The 25,720-nt window shown below is 37.1% G+C and overlaps 1 protein-coding gene and 1 non-coding gene across 7 annotated transcripts in view; both read left to right on the top strand.

Moving 5' to 3' along the window:
* The window catches only part of CDC42SE2 (CDC42 small effector 2), a 108,235-nt gene that overhangs the window by 34,279 nt on the left and 48,236 nt on the right, over positions 1 to 25,720 (top strand). The window lies entirely within an intron of this gene.
* LOC122701194 lies at positions 23,944 to 24,103 on the top strand. Its single transcript, XR_006343028.1, has one exon. It is a non-coding gene; the product is annotated as a U1 spliceosomal RNA (small nuclear RNA).

The raw sequence follows: 25,720 nt of genomic DNA, 5'->3' as shown, positions 1-25,720 counted from the left end.
TAGAGTTGAGATTTCACCTCATACCTGTTTGACTCTGAGGTCTGTGTCCTTAACCTCAGCTCTGCTGCCTCCTTAGTGTGTTATTGCAGCTTAAATTTATCTATGTATTGCTAACATTAGGAAGATATTACTTTTTGATAAATTTAACCCATTAATTAAGTTCATTTAGAATTTCTGATACACTTAGCTTTTCTGGGAGTGCAATCCTTATTTGTAGTGAGACATAATTTGCTTTATCCTTTCCAGATTTTATATCTTGCGTTGTTTGCTTCCCAGCTGCATTGGCTGGAACTCATAGAACATTGTGATTACAATGAGCATCTTGTCTTGTTCATTAATTTAATGCCTGTGATGTTTCACAAAACATTACATTAATTGGAACATCTACAGGGTTCACTACTGAGCATGAAGCCAGCCTTTTGGTTTTCTTTATAAATCAAATGTTAAAGAGATCAATTTACTTGTATTTTATTAAGAATTTTTAAAAATTCTGTTTTAACATCTGTAAGGGCCATATTTCAAAGCGTTGATTGTTGCCATGTCATAATTGCTCAAAATTAAAAGTTCAGTTATTTCTATCTACTTACACTGTTTCCATTTTAATCTCTGGTAGTCTTTAAACTTACCTCTTTGGTAAATTTATTAGTATGCATTTAAAAATATGTTTATTATACTTTATAATTTGCTGACTTACATCTACATATTGTTTTTTAAATATGTGAGCCTAGCATATATTAGGAGCTCGGCAAATATATGTTGAATAAGTTGATTTTTTGATTATCTAATTAGTGAGGCATCTTGATAGCATGTTTTCGTTAGTGATAGAGAAATGTTATATTAATTTTACTGAGGGAAAAAAATCCAGAAAATACATGTTTAATATTAAATTGTGGTTTTCTGATTTTTTGTTCATGTGACTGATTTCTCATCCTATAATTTTTATTCTGATTTGATAGCACCTTGCTATAGGGTACTAGTGTACCTGAAACTGTCAGGTGGTTTTAGGAATTACACACACACAGACACACACACGAGGAATAATTTGCTCACCAAATGTGAAAGAATGAAGAAATGTGTACATTACAGAAAATTTTTAAACTGCGAAGGTTGAATAGGATATTCATTTAAACAATGCCTCTGAATGGCTCCAGGTTTCTCCTATAACTTGTAAATATCAATCAAGAAGGAGCTTGGGTGATTCTGAGGGCATAGATTAATGATATTAGCTCTTCAATTTTGACAATGGGAGCCAAGATATCTGTCCTTATTTATAGCTAGAAAATATTGTTGAAAGTTTGATTAATTTTTTTAGTTTAAGGGAATAGAAAGTGATATTAAATCTCTAGTATTTTGGTTAATGGTCCAGGTATAAGTACCCAGAAATAACTGCCATCTGAGGGGCAATGCCATGCTTATGTAAATAGGATTGGTAACCCTAATGTTGGACCACTTAGCAACTAACACAAATATATATAATAAGCCTTGCCACAGCAGCTGGGTTTTATTGTAGCTATTGCTCTATGTCCTTACTGGAAAGGCTGTGATTTCCATGAGGAAATCAAAAAAGCAGCCCTCCTTTGATTTTGATTAAGGAGTATTTTCTGGCAGCGTAAGAAAATACACTCTTCTGTGCTTTATGGATGGAAGACATCCATTTCTTCTTTGAAGAGAGGTCATGCAGTATACCTATTTTCATTTATTACTACTATTTGTTAATATTTGTGAATGTTTTTAGTGCACATGTTTGCTAAAAAATGCTTGTAGGGAATGATAGTAAATGAAACGTGTTAATCTTAAGGTAGAGATAGACATTTCCTGTCCAAGATCATATTCCCGTGGTTTTCTATTTCTGTAGTGCTCTTTAAACATAGTTGCTCTAAAAAATAAAAAGTTGATCTGTAAAACTCACTAAAAAGTTCAGTGCTGTCTATGTCATTGGCTTTTAATGCCCAATAAGAGAGAGTAAATATTGCTTCTTAAATATTGCAGCACTTTCATACCTAATTATTTAACATCTTTAGACCTTCTGACTTAACTTTTCTTTGATTCCCTCAGATACTTCAAGCAGTTAACAAGGCAGATTTATCAGTAGAGTGAACAAATCTTTTTAAAATGTATAATTCTGAAAAGCTTAATAAATTAAACTTGGAAATTTAGCATATCAAATTTTCTTGTCTTTCAAATATCTTGGTAGATAGAGCATAAAGTACGATAATGTTACTACAGATGTATTTAATAGCACATGACTGTTAATACTGATTGATTTCTATACTTTGCCAGAGTTAGAGATTTATCCACCAAAATGGAGACAGTTACTGTCTTAGGCCAGTTAAATCAGTTTGATTAAAAATCGTAACTATAATGCTGATATAAGTAAAGCTATTTGGGTCAAAAACTATAGATAAGAGTGGATTTCTGAGGAAAGAAATGTGAGACTGGCAGAGGCCTAGCCAAGACTTAGCTGGAGATTGTTAGGATGAGTGCTTTTCTTAGGCTGCATATCAACCCTTGTAGTCTTACTCAAAATTGTAGATTTTAATTTTATGGAACTCAGTATATTTACCTGATATACTGGTGTGTATTTTTAGTTCTCCACTTCAGGGAAGAAAGAGTTTTTTTCCCTTTAAACTGCTGGAGTTAGGGGAGCCTTTTACGATTGATAATAACAGATGTTCTCATGTGTTGCCTTTTTTCTTTTTTAATTGTTTATTTCTGGCTGCATTGAGTCTGTAGCATGTGGGCCTGTTAGTTCCAGGGATTGAACCCATGTCCCTTGCACTGGAAGGCAGATTCTTAACCACTGGACCACCAGGGAAGTCCCTCTGATAGGTTGTTAGAGTGGACGTATGTACATTTTCTTAGAAGATTTGGAAAATATCTGTCAAAACTTAAAATGCCTCCCCCAGATTAAACTATATAAACAGACCCTTTGATTCATCAGTTTCACTGCTTGAATTTATCCTAGAGATAAGTCCCACTGTCTCATATCCCACATTTGTGAATTTACAAGATAATTTCTTGTAGCATGATTGTAGTCGTAAAAACTTAGAAACAATACAACTTCCCACCTGTTGACAGCGGTTTACACCTGTAAGATAAAATACAGCCTTTCAAAACAGAGGGCTAGTTTTTTGGAAAGTTTCTGAAACTGCCTGATTTCCAAGATAAAGAGTTGAATGAAAAAGCAAGGTGACAAATAATGTATTTGGTCCCATGAAAATGTTTTTTAAAGGAAAAAATATATATTTATATTCTTGTATATTATTAGAACTTCTATGAACAGCTATACCAGAAGCTAATATTGGCAGCTGTGTCTTGGGAAGAGAATTTTTGTGGCTAGGGATAATGATGAGAAGAAAATTTAGTTTTCATAATTTACTTTTGTTTCCTTTGAGTTTTACACCATGATGGTGTATTACCTACATACCTGACCAAAACAAGCAAAAACCCAGATTAATATGCGGTACTTAGTTTAAAAAAAAGTTCATTCCATTTTTCATCTTTACTAACTCATGAAAATCTGTAAGGGTGAGACCTCCAATTACATTAAAAATGTTTTCTATTGGGTAAAAAACATGTAACATAGAATTTGCCATCTTAGTTTTAAGTGTGTGGTTGAGTAGTGCCAAGTATAGTCACATTGTTGAGAAACAGATCTCTGTAACTGTTCCATCTTGCAAAGCTGAAACTCTATACCCGTTAAACAACTCCCTTTTGCCTCCCGTTGCCAGCCCATGGTAACTACCATTCTGCTCTGTCTTCTGTGAATTTGACTATTTTAGCTTGGGCCTGGGTTCAGTCCCTGGTCAGAGAGCTAAGATCCTACAAGCCATGCACGCAGTGTGGCCAAAAAGAAAAGCAAACAAAACAACTTTGACTATTTTACACCTCATATAAGTGGAATCATACAGCATCTGTCTTTTTATGACTGGTTCATTTCACCTAGCATAATATCCTCAAGCTTCATCCATCCATGTGATAGGATTTCCTCCTTTTTAAGACTCCACTGTATGTATATATCATGATAATACTTTGTATATATCGCATTTTGTTTATCTGTTCATTGGCTCAAGGACATTTGTCTTGATTCTGCCTCTCATGTGAATAGTGCTGGTAACAACACGGGTGTACAGACACTCCTCCAGATCCTGCCCTCAGTTCTTCTGAATATACGGCCGGATGTGGGAGTGCTGCGTCATACAAGAGTTATTTCTCAATTTTTGAGGAACCTCCATATTGTTTACCATAGGAGTTGCACTACTTTACAATTTTACCAGTTTATACAGTGCACCAGGGTTCCTTTCAGTTTTTTCACATCCTCATCAACATTGTTGTTGTCTGTTTTATTTTTTTGATAGTAGCCATGAAAATGGACATGAATTGATCTCAGGCAGCATTTTTAACAAGTTTAAAATCATTATAATGTACTTATATATTTATAGTTTATCTGGTACATTTACTTAATTTCAGTTCAGTCATCAAAAATGCAACAAGTGGTCACTTTTTAGAACTATTTATCTTTTTTTTTTCCCCCAGTGTGATTTGTTGCTGTAACTTCAGGTCTGTGTTATGTAATGAGATCCTCAAGGGTCTCTGCCTCCCCTATTTTTTTCTTCTTATTTAACCATGAATAAAACGCCCAGGGAATAGGCTAGCTATATTAACCCCAATGAATTTTGCTAACTTTACTTCTTTTCTCTAATATAGTTAAAATTTGAAGGTTCTGCATGTTACAAGAATCTCAGTGGTGTATCAGCATTAAAAATGTTACATTTTAATTTTAAAAGAAACCTCAATTTTACTTTGCAACAGACTATCTAACCACTCTTTATACTTTTAATTGAAAACAGTTTACCTTCCTGATCGTGACAGTCCTGTGTTAACTTTTCTCATAAGATGAATTTAGTCATAAATTGTCTTTTAAAGTACAGTTAAGCAGTGTTTAAGCAGGGGATTTTATCCAGAGCACAGAAGTACATGACACTCTAGAAAGAAAAGGAAAAATAGTGCAAATTGTTCTTCAGTCTTTTTCTTCTTTTAGAAGAAAATTTTAGAGGCATGAGTAGTTCTGCAACAAAATTAAGAGCTAATAAAGTATTTTACATTTTGAGTAAATCACTTGCAGTTTTTTTCTTAACTTGAAGTTTCTGAAATTATCATCACGTAAGTGTGTATTGTCTTGCAAATGTGTGTTCTTTAGAATTATTTAGTAGTAGTGTTTAGAAGTGTTATTACTCACATTGTGTGAGTATCCAGCTGTATAATTACATCATACTCACTGTAAGTCACTTTGAAATAATTATTATGCATCATATGTATTTGAAGTCATTTAAAAGTATTTTTTGCTAGACATTAAGTTCGTTATTAAGCAGTTCTACTCCTTTATGAGTTATTTGAGTTATTTAAAACAGCTGCTGCATTTATTATATTTGGTGTGTGAGTTGATGGAGAAGACTGCTAAGTGGTGGTATGGCTTGGAAAGGGTGGGGGTGTAATCCTTGCTGTGAGTTTTGAGAAAAGATAATGAAATCCTTTATGTCCCTTTCCATAGACCTGCATTTCAAAGACTTACATTTTAATAAGAATTGGTTGTGCAGCTGCAACCCTGGCAACAAGGCCTGGGAGAGAAGAATTGGGGCAGCCTTCCAGAAATCAAGGCGGGCAGAAGTCTCGTGTGGAGCTGAGCTAATGAAAATGATAAAACTATAAAGCACTTGGTAGAAATAAGACCAAGTACTTTCTTTGGCAGAGTAGATGTTGAAATTTTCCGTACAGTATTTTATTAGTTATAAAGTCCAAAAGCTGCCATAAGCTACTCCCGCTTAATAAAAAGTAGGTATATTATGCGTTCCTTTAGTATTAAGATACTGTAAATACTTTCAGAAACTAATGTTTCTGTAAATTCTGTGTGAAATATAATTTTTGTTGGCTGTTTCTGGATAATGGCTAAACATTATCACACAAGCTACCAAGCTTGTCAGATTTTTAAAAGCAAACTTTTCAGTTTTAATAATTAGAAAATTAAATGCTCATAGTAGCTTTAATGTAAACTTCTCATGTTGTTTGGATTTTTTTGATCCTGCTCAAATAGTAAAATTTGTTAGACATACCCTCTTTTCAACACTATGACGATAACTATAAATCTATCATTAAACCATGAATTATTGCCTGGTTGTTAGGTGTTTAGGTTGTATCTGGGAGTTTTCCTCTTACCATAGTAAGTATTGCAATAAAACATTTTTTTGGCATATAGGGTTGTTTTTTTTCCTGAATGACTAGGTATTCCTTCTGGATTTCCAAAAGTGATATTTCTGCATTACATGTAAACTTTTAAAAGTACTATCAAACTTACACAGTCTTCTTAATATTCCTGATGGCTCAGATGGTAAAAAATTCTCCTGCAGTGTAGGAGATATGGGTTCAATCCTTGGGTTGGGAAGAACCCCTGGAGAAGGGCATGACAGCCCACTCCAGTGTTCTTGTCTCGGAAACCCCATGGACAGAGGAGCCTGGCGGGCTACAGTCCATGGGGTCTCAGAGTCAGGCATGACTGAGCAACTAAACATTTGCACTTTCACACTTAGCCTTTCTCGGAATGAGCTTTTTTCTTGTATGTTTGGCTCTTGACACACTTCAATCTTGACTTCTCTCTTTAACTCTGGGAAATTTATTCTCATTGTTTCTTAGTATGTTTGTTGTTTTCTTGAACCTTTTTGTTTTTTCCTTCTTTCTGAAACTCCTATTATCTTGATGTCTTCTTTTCATACTCAGTATTTCCCCTTGATTCTGTTTTTTTTTTTTCTCTAAGATTATCTTTTAAAAAAATATTTATTTGGCTACTCCAGTTCCTAGTTATGGCCCTCAGAATCTTCTATCTTTGTTATGGCATGAGGAATCTTTAGTTGCGGCTCTTGGGATCTACTTTCTCAACCAGGGATCAAACTGGGCCCCCTGTATCGGACATGTGGAGTCTTAGCCACTGGACCATCAGGGAGGTCCCTCCACTTGATTCTTTTCCATAGATTCTTCTGAATTCATACTACTTATATCCCCCTCGGTCTCTTCATTCTTGGAGCATCTAATCCACTAATTCTGCATTAGTGGTTGGGTTGTTTGGTGTATTATATGTCTTTTATATAACCATTTTATGGCTTGCTGCAAATACTTATTTTAGCTAGTAAGCTAATAATTCTTCGGGAAGGAATATTATCCACTTAGTCTAATAATATGGATTAGGGAATGGCCAACAGCCAGACGTTGGCTTGTGTTGGTCTGAGTGAGTTTAAGAGAGGAAAGGCTTGATCTCAGGTCAGACAGCCACTGGCCCTGAATTGCTGTCAACTTCTTCTGTTGGCTACTACTGTGTTAGGCCGCTCCTGGTCAGGGCTTGTTTTTTAAACTCTTAGAAATTTTAAGGGGTGGTTTCCTTGTAGCGTAATTCACCGCCGGTTCTGTAGTGTTTTCTGAGAGGAGAAGGACTGAGAAGAGTAAATGACCTCAGGGTAGTCCATTTGTACGAGTTTTCATGAACTTTCCCCTCATAGGCCTTTTGTGCTGTCCTCAGTTCATCCTGCTGACAAAGATATGAGCTTTTCTGCTAATTTCTGGTGAACGGGCAATTAAGGGAAAGATAAAGGCAGACTGAAAAAAGCTTTTTAGTTTTTTAGAAACTAAAAAAACAAAAACAAAGACTCTTGCCTTTTGACTCCTGCCGCCCTTTGCTCCTGACTATAGGTCTCCAGTGTCTGCTCAACAAAATCAGTGGGAGTTTATCCCCATCAAGTTTTGTGCTTCTTTGTTATGTTGTTCCTGGAATCCAGACTGACTTCTTTTTTTCCCCTCAGGACTTTATTTTGGAGGATGAGACCAGTAGCACATGGTCTTGATAGAAATTGGATGACCTCATCTGAGTTAATAATGATAACTTTTAAAGATATTACATGTGAAAATCTCTAATGGAGAAGTAGAACTTCACTGGTACTCCAGTGATGGAGAGTCTGCCTGCCAGTGCAGAGGACACGGGTTCAGTCCCTGGTCCAGGAAGATCTCACAGACTGTGGGGCAGCCAGGCCCGCACACCACAGCTACTGAAGCCCGTGCCCCTAGAGCCCAAGCTCTGCAACAAGAGGAGACACCACAGTGAGAAGCTTGTACGCTGCAGCTGGAGAATACATGCCACAACTGGAAAAAACCCATGTACCATAGTGAAGGCCAGCACAGCCATAGATAGATAAAGTTGGGGAGGCAAATGTCTCATGGGGAAAAAAAAGAAGAAAAGTATATGAATGAAAAATATAACAAATTATGTGAAAACAAATTATCTGAAACCTTAAAATGACAGCTATTTTATTAAATTTAGAAGATCAGGAATTTGAGCAGGTCTTGGCAAGTCTTCTCTTATGTGAGACATCAACAAAGGTCATTGGATAGTCTTAGCTAGCATATGGTCTGGACTGGAGAAGCATTCACCTGTCTGTTGCTCTGGCTAAGGAGGCTGGGAGTCTGGGCTCAGCTGGGACTCTCAACCTGTGTGCCTACACTTGTGGCCTTCCCAGCATGGCAGGCTTAATGTAGTTGGACTTCTGAGCACAAGGGACCAGGCTTTTTGTGGCCTTATCAGTTCGAGATCATGACTTCAGCTTCATTCTTTTGTGAAAGAAGTCACCTAGGTGGTTTGAATTTAAGGTAGGGTATTTCTTTCTCTCTCATTTGGAGACATAATCAAGAATCTGCAGCCATCTTTACTAGACCACAGAAGGTAATTAGAATTTTGTGTTGCTGATTGCTGTTTTTAGGAGTATTATCATTAGCGGCTTGGCTCAGGAAATTCTGCCCTCCTCCCATCTCAGGGGGATTCTCTAGAGCAGAGGAAATCACATACTTTTCCAGTTCATTTTTATAATTCTTTTACCTGCAGCAGTGGTTCTTGAGTACCCCATTCTCCGTCATTTTGACTGGAGACAATCTTGGTTGTCACCACTGGTAGAGAGGGATGCTACTGGCTTTTTACCAGATAAGGGCTAAAGACGTTGCACTAGCAACGTTGCTAGTGCAACGTCTTTCAGTGCACATGACTGTACCCAGCCCCACCAAAAAAAGAGTTATCTGGCCCCCAAGACAGCAGCGTGGAGGTAGAGAGACTAACCCTTTGTTGTTCAGTTGCTCAATTGTGTCCTAACTCTGTGCCCCATGACTGCAGCACGCCGGACTTCCCCATCCTTCACCAGCTCCTGGAGCTTGCTCAGACTCATGTCCATTGAGTCAACGATGTCATCCAACCATCTCATTCTCTGTCATCCCCTTCTCCTGCCTTCAGTCTTTCCCAGCACCAGAGTCTTTTTTAATGAGTCAGTTGTTCTTCGTATAAGGTGGTCAAAGTATTGGAGTTTCAGCTTCAACATCAGTCCTTCCAATGAATATTCAGGATTGATTTCCTTTGGGATTGACTGGTTTGATCTCCTTGCTGTCCAAGGGACTCTCAAGAGCCTTCTCCAATACCACAGTTCAGAATCAATCATTGATTTGGTGCTCAGTCTTCTTTATGGTCCAACTCTCACATCCATACATAACTGCTGGAAAAACCATAGCTTTGACTCTATGGACCTTTGTCAGCGAAGAAACCAACCCTGTCTCACAGTAATCTTGCAATGTTGGTATAATCCTTATAAGAGAAAACTTTAACACTGAGAGCTTATAGATTAATGCCACTTAATAAGTGGTAGAACCTAGTTTTAATTCTTTTTTTTTTTTTTTCAACTATTGGGATGCAATACCATGTTAAGTGCTATAAGAGATAATAATTTGGAGTCTGTCTTGATGGAGTTTAAAAGAATCTATATGTCATAAATAATTGTTATTTAAGACAGCATTGAACTGTATGTTAAAAATGTAAGAGAAAGTGGTCTGCCATTAAGTTACTTGACATATCTGAGCTGTGGTTTCTTTATTTCCAAAGTAAGGATAATACTTACCTCTTAAGATAATAGAAATTAGATAGTGTTTATTGAAATACACAGTGAAATATCTGACTAGTGCTCATTTTTTTTAATTAGCGGTTTACAATTTAGTTGACCTTTCTTTATAATTTTCTATCACTGATTTTTCTTATATAAAACAAAAACAGGCTGGAAAACCCAAGAATATTGAATTTCTCATGTATGACCTACTATGATTTAAGTTTATGGACAAGAAATAGTCCATATTTTTTTCATTTTTTAAAAAAATTGAGGTATAGTTGGTTAAGGTTTTTTTTTTTTTTGCCATGCCACACTACTTGTGGGATTTCAGTTTCCCATTAGGGATTAAACCTGGGCATGGCAGTGGGATCCCAGAATCGTAACCATTGGGCTACCAGGGAACTCCCTCTTGATTAACAATATTACATTAGTTTCAGGTGTACAAAATAGCAATTACAAAAAAAAAATAGTATTTTTTATAACTTAAGCTCCATTTAAAGTTACTACAAAACAAAGCTATATTTCCCTATGCTATACAGTATATCCTTGTTGCTTGTCTGGTCCATGTTGTTGAGTGATATTTTCTGTTTCTGAAATCATTTTCATCATCATACCATCATGATAAAAGTGTCCATTATTACCTGCTTTCCTTTGAATATAAAAATGAAGATCTTGTTTTAAACAAGAATTAGAAAGAATTAGAAAACTCCCCCCCCCCATTATTGTTTAGAGTTATTTTATAAGGTGATTCAAAAAGGTTTGAACATTTAAAACATTTGTTATTTAGTACCTGTGTTATACTTCGGCAAGTAATCACATCTGTACTGAGGAGCGACCATCGTTTCTGTAACGCTTGTTCGGTAGCTTGTGTGTAACACAGCATGTGGCTATCTTATGGTCTGATTTTTCTCAGGCTTTTTGTTGGTGGCACATGATCTTTGATGGTTGAAATGGTGGCCAGGTTGAATGCCTTCAGTTCCTCAAGTCTGTAAGGAATATGTGGTCCCAACTCTATAGTTTTCTTTTTACATATCCCCAGTAGAAGTGTGGTGTAATAGCTGTGAATTCCGATGGCTACTATTTCAAAGGCAATCCAAATTTTGGATCAGAATGGCCATTCTAGCATGGTGATGGGTATTCTGCCTCAGGATTGTGTGAGGCAGGAGACGTTTTCCTGCTGGAAAATGAAGTTGTGGAGACTTACATAGCTGTAGAAAAAATAGCAGTTTTTTCTCACTGTGTTTTTCTTTACAAAAAAGAATGATTGAAAACCCAACGTGCAGTATGATACGGCGCAAAAACAGTCACTTTTTGGTGAGTTCCTTATATGCTCAGGTTGCATTCTGTTCTCTTCCATTGCAACATATGCAGGCATTCTGGACATTTACTTTTCCCCTTAAATAGAGCTTGGTCTTCTCTTTGAAACTTGAGCAACCCTACAGTTATCCATATAATTTTTATCTTATCTGACTCCATCAGGGGCTGAAACAGATGGGTATACTAAGAGTTCTACGTCAGTACCTTAATGAATACGCCCCAACTGTGAACTACTTGAATGCTTAGTGCTCCTTGTCAGAGTCCTGGGACTTAACCGAATAAAACCTAAAAGTGAATTAGAAGTAGAAGGTGACCCTGCAGTTTGGTGCTTATTGCATATTTATGTTCAGCCTGGCTAGTGAGTAATAAACTTTCTAAAACTTTTAGTTCTGGTCTAACCACTCGCTCTTGATCATTACCATGTTCACGGGCCTAGTACATAGTAATTGCTCAATAGTATCTGTCAAATACACACATGTGGTCAGTTGACCCTTGAACATCATGGATTTGAACTGCTTGGGTCCACTTATACGGGGATTTTTTCCCCAGTAAGTACGTCCTACATGATCCATGGTTGATTGAATCTGTGGATGTGGAACTGTGTGTGAAGGGCTGAGTCTAAAGTTACACTCGGATTTTCTACTATGGAAAAGATCTCAACCCCCTAACTCCTTGCATTGTTTAAGGGTCAACTGTATTATATCAATAATACATGTATCCATGTATGGTGAAATCCTGCATTCAGAATGCATGCTGAAGTTTATTTCTGTTATCCAGTTAACAGGTGGTATCAAAGTTATTGATTACCTGCTTTAATTTGAAGAAAGAAATACCAAAAAAAGAAGCTAAATGTACATGTGCTTTTTAATTTCCTTATGGTTACACTGCACTTAAAGTTTAATATAGCAATGGAAAACTCTTTTTTCAATAGATAACACGACACAAGTATTATAAATTTTCTTTGTGGCAAGGTGATAGAGAAGTATTTTTACCTTACATTATTTTCTCTAAGCAACCACAAAGACTTTTAAACCACCAGCTGTAATCCCACATAGATGTATTTTTAAGTTTTTCTTTAACGTTGTCACAGCTCTAACTCATCCATAGTCAAGTCTATGAATGCTTTCATAGGCCTTTCAAGTCTCTTTTATATAGTGTGGATACTCAGTGTTGATTTATTGAAGTTCCATTTTTTTTTTAGTTAAAAGTACACCTTATTCTTAAAAAAATACACCTTATTCTTAAAAAAGAAATTGTGTGTGGGCTTACCAAGGAGAATAGCAGATTTGTTTAATAATTTTTTCAAGGTATTTTGAAGATCATTTAAAATATGAAAATACCTTATTTTAACTTTTGGGAGTATTATTTTACCCCCCCCCCTTTTTTTTTAATAGTTATATAACTGGACTTATGGTTTTGATAAGAAAACTTTTAAAAGCTAAAATAACAGCAAGTTTTCCTCTGAAGAGTTTAGTGATTCTTTTGGAGAAATACAAACTCATTCTGGCTAAGGGCAGCATATTTCTCCTGTGTGCGCCTTAGAACACAGGTCAGAATACCAGGTGCCTATTTGTAGTTCATAGCATTGATGTAATTTTTGTTCACATTTTCTCTGGAAAATTCCCAAGGGGTTTTAGTATGGTATTTTCTAGATTTTTTTTTTTAAACCTGTGAATTCAGTTCTGTATGTCTGTGTGGATATTTTCTTTTTCTAAAGTCATTTGGCTCTTTTAAACTGTAAATTTTATCTTAGTACTGGAAGCAAGGTCCACTTACCATTATTGGTTTTCTTTGAGGGTTCCAATGGTTTGTATTTGTAATGAGTTTGACTTATTTTGATAGGTTTATTTGTAGTGAAGTTAATGGCAGTGTATTTGTTGAAATCTTTCAGAATTTTCCCCACTTGTCACTTCAGTCCCATGTGACTTTAGTAAGGGCTTATTTTTTCTGCATTGGTTTCCTTTCCTCCACATTAAGACTAGGAAAACCTATTTAGTTTTTTTTTTTTTCCCTATTTAGTCTTAAGGATAAGTTTGTGGAGACCTAAGCAACTGTGGGAAAAAATGATAATTTATGGTAAGTTTGAGAGCTCCAAAGCTGTATGTAAATTGGTAGTCTGACTAGTCTTTAGCAAAGGACATATGTTTGTCATGGGTGTTGTCATTGTTCATCTTTAATTTGCCAGTGGTGTGAACTGTATATGTAAAATGTATTCTACGTGGCTTTTTTGTTTGTGCTAGACGTTTGGCTTGAGAAAAAAGTTAATACCCTAATAACCTTAGTCATCTCTTATAGGGTATTATAGGCACTTTGATAATATAGTTATTAATTTTTGTGGCAGTGTTGGAGTGAAGAAATTTGAAACAACTAAGTGTACTTTTTAGCTTGACATAGTCCTGTTATCATAGCAAATCTTGTGTTTTTCTCAGCTAAAAAATAGCACTGGTTGCTGAAAATGTATCATCCCACCTCCCCCAGGAAAAATACCAAGTTAACAAAAAGTCCTAAGGCAGTAGTCTCAAGGCAGGTAGCAGTCAATTGGAAATCACAGTGAGCTTTGGTGCTCTCTGGGGATGAATCTGAAACACGGTATCAAAGCCTGGTCTGAGCCTTACCTTGTTCTGCAGGGGATAAATGATTGCACTCTGTGCCTGATCAGCACTCAGGTTCCCAAGGGATGGATGGGGTGGTGTTCTGTGCTCGACCAGGAAGCTTGGATTACATACTTCTCATTCTTCAAGCCTTTAATTAACTGCCCTCCTCCTCTTGCAAAACAGACAAGGCAGCCAGTTCAGGTAGTAAGTAGGTATTGTATGCATTCCCCTCAACAAGTTTAATCTTCTGATATACATAGCGTTCTACACTAAGTGAAAAACCTTACTAAATATCATTTATTATGAGTGTATTTTTTTGTAATTAATAAGTGATAGGTGGAGTAAGGTAGAATTCCTCATTCAGCTATCAACTGGAAACCCTCTATTGTTAATCCTACTGTATGCTCTGCTACCTTAGTACTGCTTTTGCTTTATTTATTTATCCTGATACTCTCCCTCCTAAATATAAATTATAGTAAACATACTCATGTAGTTTTGTATGCATGCTACTTTGTCTCAGAAAGATAGATGGACTAGAAAAATTTTTGTCTGCTTGCCTAGATAAGCATCAAGGAAACTTGTCTCTGCTCAGTTCTCTGGGCTTCCCTGGTAGCTCAGCTGATAAAGAATCTACCTGCAGTGCAGCAGACACTGGTTCTATTCCTGGGTCGGGAAGATCCGCTGGAGAAGGGATAGGCTACCCACTCCAATATTCTTGGGCTTCCCTTGTGGCTCAGCTGGTAAAGAATCTGCCTGCAATGCAGGAGACCTGGGTTTGATCCCTAGGTTGGGAAGATCCCCTGGAGAAGGAACGGCTACCCACTCCAATATTCTGGTTTGGAGAATTCCATGGACTGTATAGTCCATGGGGTTGCAAAGAGTTGGACACAACTGAGCGACTTTCACTTTCCCTGGATGAAAGGGAAAAAAGAATGATGCAGTAGTGATGACAATGATGATCATTTGTTTTTTGTTCAGTTGCTAAGTCATGGGATTCTTTGTGACCCCATGGACAGTAGCTCTCCAGGTTCCTCTGCTCTTCACTATCTCCTGGAGTTTGCTCACATTCATAGCTGTTGAGTCAGTGATCCTATCTAACCACTTCATTGTCTCCCTCCCCCTTCTCCTTTTGCCTTAAGTCTTTCTCAACATCAGGTCTTTCCCAGTGAGGCACCTTTTGACATCAGGTGGCCATACTGTTGGAGCTTCAGCTTCACAACAGTCCTTCCAGTGAATATTCAGGGTTGATTTCCTTTAGAATCGACTAGTTTGATCTGATCATCTGATCAGGCTAACAATAAAAACTTACCTGATTTTTTAAACCTGCTGTATACCAAGCACTATTCTAAGCAGTTTAAATTTATTCATTTAATCCTCACAAACACCGTTAAGGTAGATAGTTAAAAACACCATTTTATAAAATTGTGAACTGAGATACACAGAGGTTAAGTAACCTGCCCAGGATCATTCATCCGAAGTGTGGAGGAATGCAGGATTCCAGTGTAGGCTCTCTAGTATCTGAGTCTAAATTCTAAGTCACTACATTATTACTCTTTCTGAGCTTGCATGTAGATAACAGTGTTTAATATGAATGTGACTATCCATGTGATGTGAGAGTCTTAAGCTGAGAAATTAAATTAAAAAAATGTAAACTTGAATTTCACATTTCACTTTATGGGTTTCTAAGCACTAGAAAGTGAATACTGTGCTTCATGGGTTGTTCCTCAACCAGGGAACACTGGGCTTTAACAGAATAATCAGAAAAAGACTGTAAGTCTAAACTGTCTGAATGAAAGACAGACACTGAAGGAAATGAGAATTGTGATTATTGAAACGAAAGTCACAAGCTGGGGAAAAATATTAATAGCAAAAGTTAAGTAGCAGTAGAAACAGGGAAAAGAATCATACATATATAGAAATGAATCTGAAACTAGAGAGTCAATGAAATTGGGGTCAAATGCAGAGACAATCTTAAGAGCATTCACAGAGCGAAAGTAAATTAGATTGCCAGTTGACTTCTCACCAGCAACGGTAGTGGTCAGAATAACATGTGTAAAGGGCTGAGGGGGAGAACACTGTCAGCCAAGAATTGTGTACTGAGCTAAACTGTCGTACAAGGCTAGGGACAAGATGCAGACCTTGTGTCAGCAATGTGTGGTTAACAGTGTTAACTGAGTGAAGGGCACATGGTATATTTCTGTTCCGTTTTAGTAGTTCTGTAAATTATTTCAAAATTCTATGGATTATTTCAGAATTAAAATGGAAATTCACAGTTTTAGAGAAACAGCTGAGAAGCTTACCACTTGCAGGTAAATATTTAAAATGATGTCCTTCCCAGATGGCGTTAGTGGTGAAGAACCTGCCAATACAGGAGACAAGAGATGTGGGTTCGATCCCTGGGTCCGGAAGATCCTCTGGAGAAGGGCATGTAACCCACTCCAGTATTCTCGTCTGGAGAACCTGATGGACAGAGGAGCCTGGTGGGCCACAGAAGAATCACAAGAGTTGGACACACTTAAGTGACTTAGCATGCACGCACTACTGAAAAAAAAAAAACTCTTAAGCAGAAGAAAGAAGTTGAAAGGAAAAATTGGGAGGCAAGAAAAAATGGTGATCTAAAAATTGGTAAATGTGGATAAATATTGGTAATCATCAATATTATTTACACTTACCTGTGCTAAGCATAAGTACTTCATGTAATCCTCTCAACAACCATGTAGTATAGGTACTAATATTTTTCTTCAGTTTGAAAGAACTCATCCAGTCCCTAGCACAACGCATGAAAAAGGACCAAACCAAGTTACATCGCTGAAAAACTTGAGAATTCCAAAAGTAAAGAGAAAATCTTTCAACTTCCCAGAGAAGGGTGAAATATATCACCAGAAAAGAAACATAATTATGTCCCCAGACTTCTTAGCAGCAACTCTTGAAAGTAGTTAATAGTGAAACAGTGCCTTTAAAGTCCTGAGGAAAAGATCCTTAACTTGGTATTCTGTATTTAACCAGTCAATTAGAAGTCAAATGCAAGCATTTAAAACATTTTTTCTTCCCCGTACTCTTTCTTAAGAAGCTACTAGAATGTGTTGTTGTTTACTTGCCAAGTCATGTCAGATTCTCTGCCACACCATGGACTGCAGCATGCCAGGCTGTCCTTCACTAAGGAGATAATGAACTGGAATGTGTGATTCTTTTACAAAATAAGCTGAGGAGGATGAAAAAGGAAGAGTTGATTCTCAGAAAGAGGGCATCAGCCCAGGAAAGGAACCAAAGGAAATATGCCTTGAGAGCATCTAGTAAAGATTGAAGCAAGAGGCTAGATAGATAGATCTGTGATGAAATCAAAAGAAAATTTGACTCAGTACATCTACTCACATGTTCAGGTATTTGGAAATTACAGGTCTTGCACAGAGCTAATTAAAGTGTTTTGCAGTCCCTGGTGCCTCAGTGGTAAAGAATCCACTTGGGAGTGCCGGAGATGCGGGGTCAATCGTTGGGTCAGGAAGCTCCCCTGGGAGAAAGCGAAAAGTGTTAGTTGCTCAGTCGTGACTCTTTTGTGACCCCCTGAACTATAGCCTACCAGGCCCCTGTGTCCATGGAATTTTCCAGGTAAGATACCGGAGTGGGTAGCCATTCCTTCTCCAGGGCATCTTCCCCACTCAAGGATCAAACCTGGATCTTCTGCATTTCAAGCAGATTCTTTACCATCTAAGGAAATGGCAACCATTCCAGTTTTCTTGCCTGGAAAATCCCACAGAGAGAGGAACCTGGTGGACTGCAGTCCCTGGTGTTACAAAAGAGTTGGACATGACTTATTGACTAAACAGCAACAGTTCTGGTATATATACATAGAAAAACCAAGCAAACACAAATTCTCAGGACTTACTAACCACAGAAAAACTAATGATTATTCAAGAAAAAATAGCTAATTCTAATAGATGACTTGTTTCAGCAGTGGCAGTTGTAGTAACAAACACTGATTATTGATTCAACCAAAAACTATAAATTATCAGTGTTGATAAGTGAAAGGGAGCTTGAAGGTAGGCAGTGATTTAAAAAAGACATATTCTCATCTATTTTAACAGAAAATCAGGTTAAATTATCTAGAAGTCAATAACAGGAAATAGCAGTTGTCATCTTATTCATAAATACGAGAAGAAACACCTTGATAACTTAAAGATGACTACCAACAGAGAGGTATGTGCTAAGTGGCTTTAGTCGTATCCAACTCTTTGTGACCCCATGGAGTGCAGCCCTTTCAGGCTGCTCTGTCCTCGGGATTCTCCAGGCGAGAAGACTGGGGTGAGTGGCCGTTTCCTCCTTCATCGAGCTCCTGTCTCTCATGTCTCTGCATTAGCAGGCAGGGTCTTTACCGTGAGCACCACCTGGGAAGCCCAGAGAATCACATTAGAACACCTCCTAATGCCCTGACTGAGGTGAAAGTACTGGGTGCTCAGACGGGCCCTACTTTTTGCGACCCCATAGCTGCAGCCCACCAGGCTTCTCTGTCCATGGGATTCTCCAGGCAGGAATACTGAAGTGAGTAGCCACTCCCTTCTCCAGGGTGTCCTCCCAGTCCAGGGATTGACCCAGGTCTCCCGCGTCGCAAGCAGATTCTTTACCGTCTGAGCCGCCAGGGAAGCCCATAAAGTGTTAGTCACTATATGTTATATTTGCCATTTTAAACAGCTTTTTATTGCTTACCAATACTTTAAAAATCTTTGTGCTCATATTAATTTTTTAGTAAGAGTAAGGTAATATGGATGTGCTCAGTCATGTCTGACTCTTTGCAACCCCATGGACTGTAGCCCACCAGGCTCCTCTGTCCATGGGATTTTCCAGAGAAGAATACTGGACTGGGTTGCCATTTCCTTCTCCAGGGGATCTTCCTAATCCAGAGATTGAAACCATGTTTCCTGCATTGACAGGTGGATTCTTAACAACTGCGCGAGTTGTGAAGCCCTGAATAAGAGTAAAAATTTGTTTAAATATAAGGAAGTATTTTACATTATGATTTTTAATTCCCTGAACTGCTGGTAGTGGGAGAGAATTTGAGTATATATTGCTTGGTAAACCTTGTATGATGATGCCACCCACCAAGAAAGGTAACATAGACATAGATGTGGGGGAAAAGACAGTGAATTCAGTGTTACAGATAATGAACATCTCATGTGGTTTCCTTGTTAATATTAGTAGGTAGGTATAAATATCTACCTAGACTCAGGACAAAAGATAGCTTTCAATCCATGAACTAATAATTGGAAACCTGCTCTGTCACAGAATTGTTATTTCTAATTCTATATCGCTAATGAAGTGTTTTAGGACAGTGGATGAAGAGATAGAAAAGGGAGAGAGAGAAACTGGAAGAAGGAAAGTAGCAGGAAAGGAAAAGGAGGATTTACTGTTAAAGCTAGAAAAGGTAGGCGTGGTATTCATTCTCATGCCAGGGTGAGAAGTGTGAGCATTAGAGAAGGGAACAGTAGTTTTCTTATGTGTTACCTGTTTACATTGCAAACTCTCTCAGGTTTGAGCCAACGTAAGAAACCCTCCCATACATACGTATATGTTTGGGTTAAGTACTTGAGTTTCAATTAAGGGGAAAAGGAAGATGTCAGAAAGCAAAAGCCTGGGTAGACTGAAAATGCTACCTAACTATATCTATAAAATACTAATGTTCAAGATAATTTGTAAAAGTAAACCTAAATGAAACTATGTGGGATGATAGGTTTATTATCCAGGGAAAGGTAAAATAAACCAATTCATGATGAAAATTTGTTAGAAGTAAGATAAACCCCCTAATCTGTGATAAAAATCGACTTTTGTGACTTTCAAGCTTTCATATGGAGAGTTCCCTGGCTGTCCAGTGGTTAGGACTCTGCACTTTCATCCAGATTCAGTCCCTGGTCAGGGAACTAAGATCCATAAATTACGCAGTGCAGGCAAAAAAGAAAAAGAGAAGCTTTCTTAGGAAAGCTGTAAACAAAGTTCAAAAAACAAAAGTGATGCAACAAAAAATACACAGGAAACCTGTACAGTGAGAACCACAGGCTGCTGGATGTGCCATGTTAGTGGACTGTTGTTGTTCAGTTGCTAACTTGTGTCTGACTCCTTTGCAACTCCATGAACTGCAGATGCCAGGTTCCTTTCTCTCTGGAATTTTCCAGGCAAGAATGCTGGAGTGGGTTTTGCTATTTCCTCCTCCAGAAGATCCTCCCAACTTAGGGATGGAACTCATGCCTCCTCCATTGGCAGGCGGATACTTTACTGCAGAGCCAGCAGGGAAGCCCCATGTTAATGGATTAGATACTCAATATTGTTAAAATGTGAAATTCCAAATGTCAGAAAAAAATGCAGTCCCAGTCAGATTCAGAGGATATATATATATTTTTTTGGACATTGACAAACTGATCCTCAAGCGTGTATGGAAATGTGAAGCATCTAGACAATCCAAAGTAATCTTGTAAAAGAATACTGTGGAAGATTGATCACTACCTGATTTCAAGTCGCAGTATAAAACTATAACGGGCTTCCCAGGTGGCGCTAGGGGTGAAGAACCTGCCTGCCAGTGCAGGAGGCATAAGACACAGGTTCGATCCTTGGGTCAACCCCTTGGGTCGGGAAGATTCCCTGGAGGAGGGCATGGCAGCCGACTCCAGTATTCTTGCCTGGAGAATCCCATGAATGTAGGAGCCTGACAGGCTACAGTCCATGGGTCGCAGAGAGTCAGACACTACTGAAGAGACTTGGCACTCACACGTATCAGAAAGGCAGTCTGATTCTGGTATAGGAATAGGTCAGTGTAATTAATAATCAGCCCAGAAATGGACCCAAACTTAACAGTTACTTGATTTTCAGTAAAAAGTGCCACATCAAGTCAGTAGGCAAAGGGATCCATCAGGAAATGATCTGGAGCAATTGGATATCCTTGTCAAAAAAAAGGAATCATTCACCTTTACTTTGTACTACCACTAATAACTAAAAGAGAATTATAGGCTGAAAAGTAAAAAATGAAAGTTGTGGGTGAAAAGATAACTGAAGAAAAGCTGTTTGGGGGAACATGCACACATTTCTTAGAACACAGATCATAAAAGATAAAATAGATAAACTCGACTATTAAAAAAACTTAAACTCTCTGAGACATGTTGTTTTTTAAAACATGGAAAGACAAAGACCAGGAAAAAAATACTCACAAAAGACTTATCAGACAAAGGACTAGATCTAGAATATGGAAATAGCATAGCTGAAAAAGACACATAAATTTAAAAAATGGACAAAAGATCTGATTATACCTAGCCAAAGAAGAAAATATGTGAGTGGCTTGCTATCACAGCAAGATAGCACTTCATACACAGAGAATGACTGAAATTAACAAGATTAAGGACACAAAGTGTTGGTAGGAGGTACAACAGTTGGAACTCTCATACGTTGCTGGTACAAATGCAAGATGGTACAACCGAATTGGAAAACTGGAAAACAGTTTAAAGTTCAAACTGTTCTTAAGATATGACTCAGTAGTTCTCTTTCTAAATATTTACCCAGGAGAAATGAAAACTTCTGTTCACATGAATATTTGTATATACTAATTCACAGCAGCATTTCTAATAGCCGAAAACTGGAAATAACAAATAGAAACAGTTACATTGTGCTGTGTCTTATACAGTGGAAGTCTATATGAATTAGCTAATAGAGGCATAGTGGAAAATCTCAGAAACGTGCTGAATGAAAAAAGCCAGAATATTTTTCTTAAGTACTATGTGATTACATTTACACGAAACAGTGGAAAAGACTAACCTGTAATCCCAGTCATTCTGAGAAGAAAAACTAACCTCTCTTCAGTAGTTGCGTGTGCCCCCAAGTGTGCCTTTTACAACTGAATTCAGGGAACCTCGGCTTGATTTTGAACTTTAGCCACAGAAAAGAAGGTCTGTGATAAATACATAGTTTGAAAACTCTTTTTTAGAATGTTCCCCCCCTCCCACCCCCGAAGAACTTTGTACCACAAGTCACTATCAAAAGAATGATTTTAACTAGATTGAGACAGATTTAGTGCTGGTGCAGCTATGATTTAGCTTTACTGAGAACTCAGACTTGGTCATTGATTAGTAGGTTCTGCATCTGTTGGAAACCTCTTTGGCATCTGGTATAATTTCAGATCTTACTACCCCTCTCTGCACCCGAACATCCCAAATTTACCAGGTCCTTCAGAGTCTCTAGAAAGGATGTTCATTTTTACTTGATTTTGGGTTTTTTTTTTTGCATTTCCATGACTCCAACAACTTGAAATTGTTAGTACTTGCTTCTTTTACTTATATATTTAAAGTGTTATTTAAAGATATGATATGTAGAAAATTGCATAGACCATAAATGTACATTTAATACAAAATTATAAAGCAAGTACTTGAGTAACTACCACCTAGATCAAGAGGTAGAATATTATCAGCATTTCAAGAGCCCTTGTGCGTCTCTTCGTAGTCTTAATTCCTGCCCTCAGCCATAGAGATAACCACTTTTCCTGACTTGTATTATAATTTTCTTGCTTTACTTTTACACTTCCTTATGCATCTCTACACAAAATAATTTAGTTGAAGTTTTTTTTTTTTGAACTTGTTTTTGAAATTCATGTAAATGAGGTATTTCCATGTGCATTGTTTTGTTGTCAATAACATGGCAGTGAGAATTGACCAGTGTGTGGGATGAAGCTGCCGTTTATTGTAGTATTCTTTCATATGAATGGAGTGCAGTTCATTTTTTTCAGTTTTTTTATTGAGGTGTAGTTGATTTACAATATTGTGTTAATTTCTGCTATATAGCTAAGTGACTCAGTTATACACACTTATGTATTCTTTTTTATATTATTCTCCATTGTGGTTTATTTAGGATGTTTAGTTCCCTATGCTATACAGTAAGACCTTGTTGTTTATCCTTTTTATATGTAACAGTTTGCACCTACTAACTCTAAAGTCCCAGTCCAGCCCTCCCCACTCCCCACCCCTTTGGCAGCCACAAGCCTGTTCTCTGTGTCTGAGTCTTGCGTCATAGATGTGTTCATTTGTGCAGTATTTTCTGTTCCACATAGAAGTGAGAGCATACGGTATTTGTCTTTCTCTTTTTGATTTACTTCACTTAGTATGATAGTTAATTGTGTCCGTGTTGCTGCAAATGGCATTATTTGTTGTTCTTTTTTATGTCTGTAGTATTCCATTGTATATATGTGCCACATCATCTTTACCCATTCACCTCTCGAAGGAAATTTAGGTTGTTTTCATGTCTTGGCTATTGGAGATAGTGCTGCTAGAAACATGGGAGTGCATGTGTCTTTTTGAATTACAGTTTTTTCAGGTATATGTGCAGGAGTGGGATTGCTAGATTATATGGTAATTCTATTTTAAAATAGTTTTCTGAGGCGCTTCCATACTGTTTTCCATAGTGGCTGTACTAATTTACATCCTTCCTACAGTGTGGGAGGGTTGCCTTTTCTCTATACCCTCTCCGTTATTTGTAGACTTCTTAATGATGGCCATTCTGACTGGTGTGAGGTGGTACTTGATTGTAGTTTTGGTTTGCATTTCTTTAATAATAGCAGTGTTGAGCATCTTTTCATGGACTTATTTCATGTACCTATATTTCTTCTTTGGAGAATGTCTCTCTAGTCTTCTGCCCGTTTTTTGATTAAGTTGTTTTTGTTGTTGTTGAGTTGTATGAGCTGTTAGTATATTTTGGAAATTAAGGCCTTGTGGGTGGCATTGTTTGCACATATTTTTTCCCTTAAAAAATTTTTTTTTATTCTTTTTTTTTTGGTGGGGAATGTAGACCTTCAGGTTGTTTCCTAAAAATTCACAGCTGTTACAAATTATTTTTGTTACTTCATTGTACTGTTCACTATTTTAATTTTGATAACAAAAGCATCTTATATCAGTATAACTCTCTGTAATATATGCAGTACCCTTATGTACATCCTGATTTAGCCCTCATTTCAGACCTGTGACATTGGCAGTGTAGCATTCCATGTTTATAACTAACAGAGCTTGTCACTTCCTCAGGCTAACATTGTGAAAAATTAAGATAGTATTAACAATTGCATACTTACCTGGCAGGGGCGATACCATGATCACGAAGGTGGTTTTCCCAGGGTGAGGCTTATCCATTGCACTCCGGATGTGCTGACCCCTGCGATTTCCCCAAATGTGGGAAACTCAACTGCATAATTTGTGGTAGTGGGGGACTGCGTTCGCGCTTTCAAAAAAAAAAAAAAAAATTGCCTCCGTTCATTTATTTCAAAGTCTGAATTCTAAATTGTATCCAATTCTATTTCACACAAGCTAAGCATGCTCTGTACCTCAACTGAGTTAAAGTATTTCTCAAAAAAAGGAAAAGAAATTATTTGGTTAGAGGTATGCCTCCTTGCCTTGTTTTGTTTTTGAGTCATGGCCTTACTGTTTCTTTGGAAGTTGACCTAAAAAGTTTTGTTTTAATGATTTGTGTGTAGGATGTTGGGACATAAATTCTTTAAATTGTCAGCAGTGAAACTGTTCACACAAGTATGAATCCTACATCTGTGGCATTTGATTTAGGTGTGGAAAGGGAGGAGGAAGGGAAAGGCTGAGGAGGTTATATTTTTCACCAGAGAATACTGCTACTACTTCTATACTTTTTTACTCAACGCCAGTCTCTGAAAGCCAAGAGACTGAGCTTTTAATGCAGGGAAGCTCTGCAAATCACTAAGTAGCCTGACAGTTCATGTAAGCTTTTCTAAAATCTTCTGTCTAATGAAACGATGGTTTGTGAAATGCTCTGGTGCTGTAGTCCAGTTTGACCCCTGATTTATGTGTGGAATCTGCTGAGTTGTGTTGAAAGCCAAGTTCAGTTGTTGATGCTGCAAAGTGACACTTCTTTTGTTATCTTAAGATATTAAAAGTAAGGTTTTCAATGTGGACGTGATTTAAGCAACACTGGGTTCCGGAAGTGAAAGTAACTATGAGTGTATTTATTATTAGTGTCTGTGGGAATTTTTGTGACAAATTCAGTACTTCTCTAAAGGTGTTATGTATAAATCTGTTTTAAGTATATACACATTTGTAAAAAATTCTAAAAAGAAATTTTGTTTAGAAAAGCAAGAAGATGGAAAATATATTGGTATGATATTCCAAGGCATGTTTGAAACATTTTTAGACTTAAATGTTTACTTAACAAATAAAAACCTGTGGAGCTGCAAACATCCCCTTGGTTTGAAAATGTATTTCATCCTATCTGTTTTCTAGGTGATATACTTAAGTACCTTTTCTGTCTTATCTCCAGAAATACAAATTATTATACTTTAAACAGTCATTCTTCAGCTAAACATGAAGAAAGGAAATATTGTGAATATCACTTTCAAAGTAGTATGTGTAGTGGGAAAATGTGTATTTTAAAATTTTTAAAATAGGAATAGCTTTACTCTGGGAAGGAAATTTGAATTTGTGGAAATGTGGATTTCTAAATAGGGAAGCCATTGATTAATTTTAAGTGTTAAACAGAAGGAACATTTACTTAGTTAAAAAGTGAAGAAAATAAAACACCTTCCATTGTAAAATTAATATTTGACAGTGGTTTCTGGCAAAGATAAATTATAAGTAAAAAGGGTGTTGCCTGGCATTGTATGTAGATGAGAAAATATGATGATAGAATAAATCATATATTAGATTTTAAAACCTCATATTTCAAATCCAGTAGAGTTGAAACATCAGAGTAACTCAGTGTTTGTATGTGCAACAATAGCAATGGTGAGCATACAGAATTTCAGTGTCAAACAAAGGCATGTTTGTTTTCATAGAATTGGTTAAAAGAGATTTCACAGTAATTTTTTAATGGCCAAGATCT

The sequence above is a fragment of the Cervus elaphus genome, chromosome 9 (assembly GCF_910594005.1).
Source record: "Cervus elaphus chromosome 9, mCerEla1.1, whole genome shotgun sequence".
In the NCBI taxonomy this organism is placed as follows: domain Eukaryota; kingdom Metazoa; phylum Chordata; class Mammalia; order Artiodactyla; family Cervidae; genus Cervus; species Cervus elaphus.
Note: the sequence above shows the minus strand (reverse complement) of the source record. Positions and strands in the feature narration are given on the sequence as shown.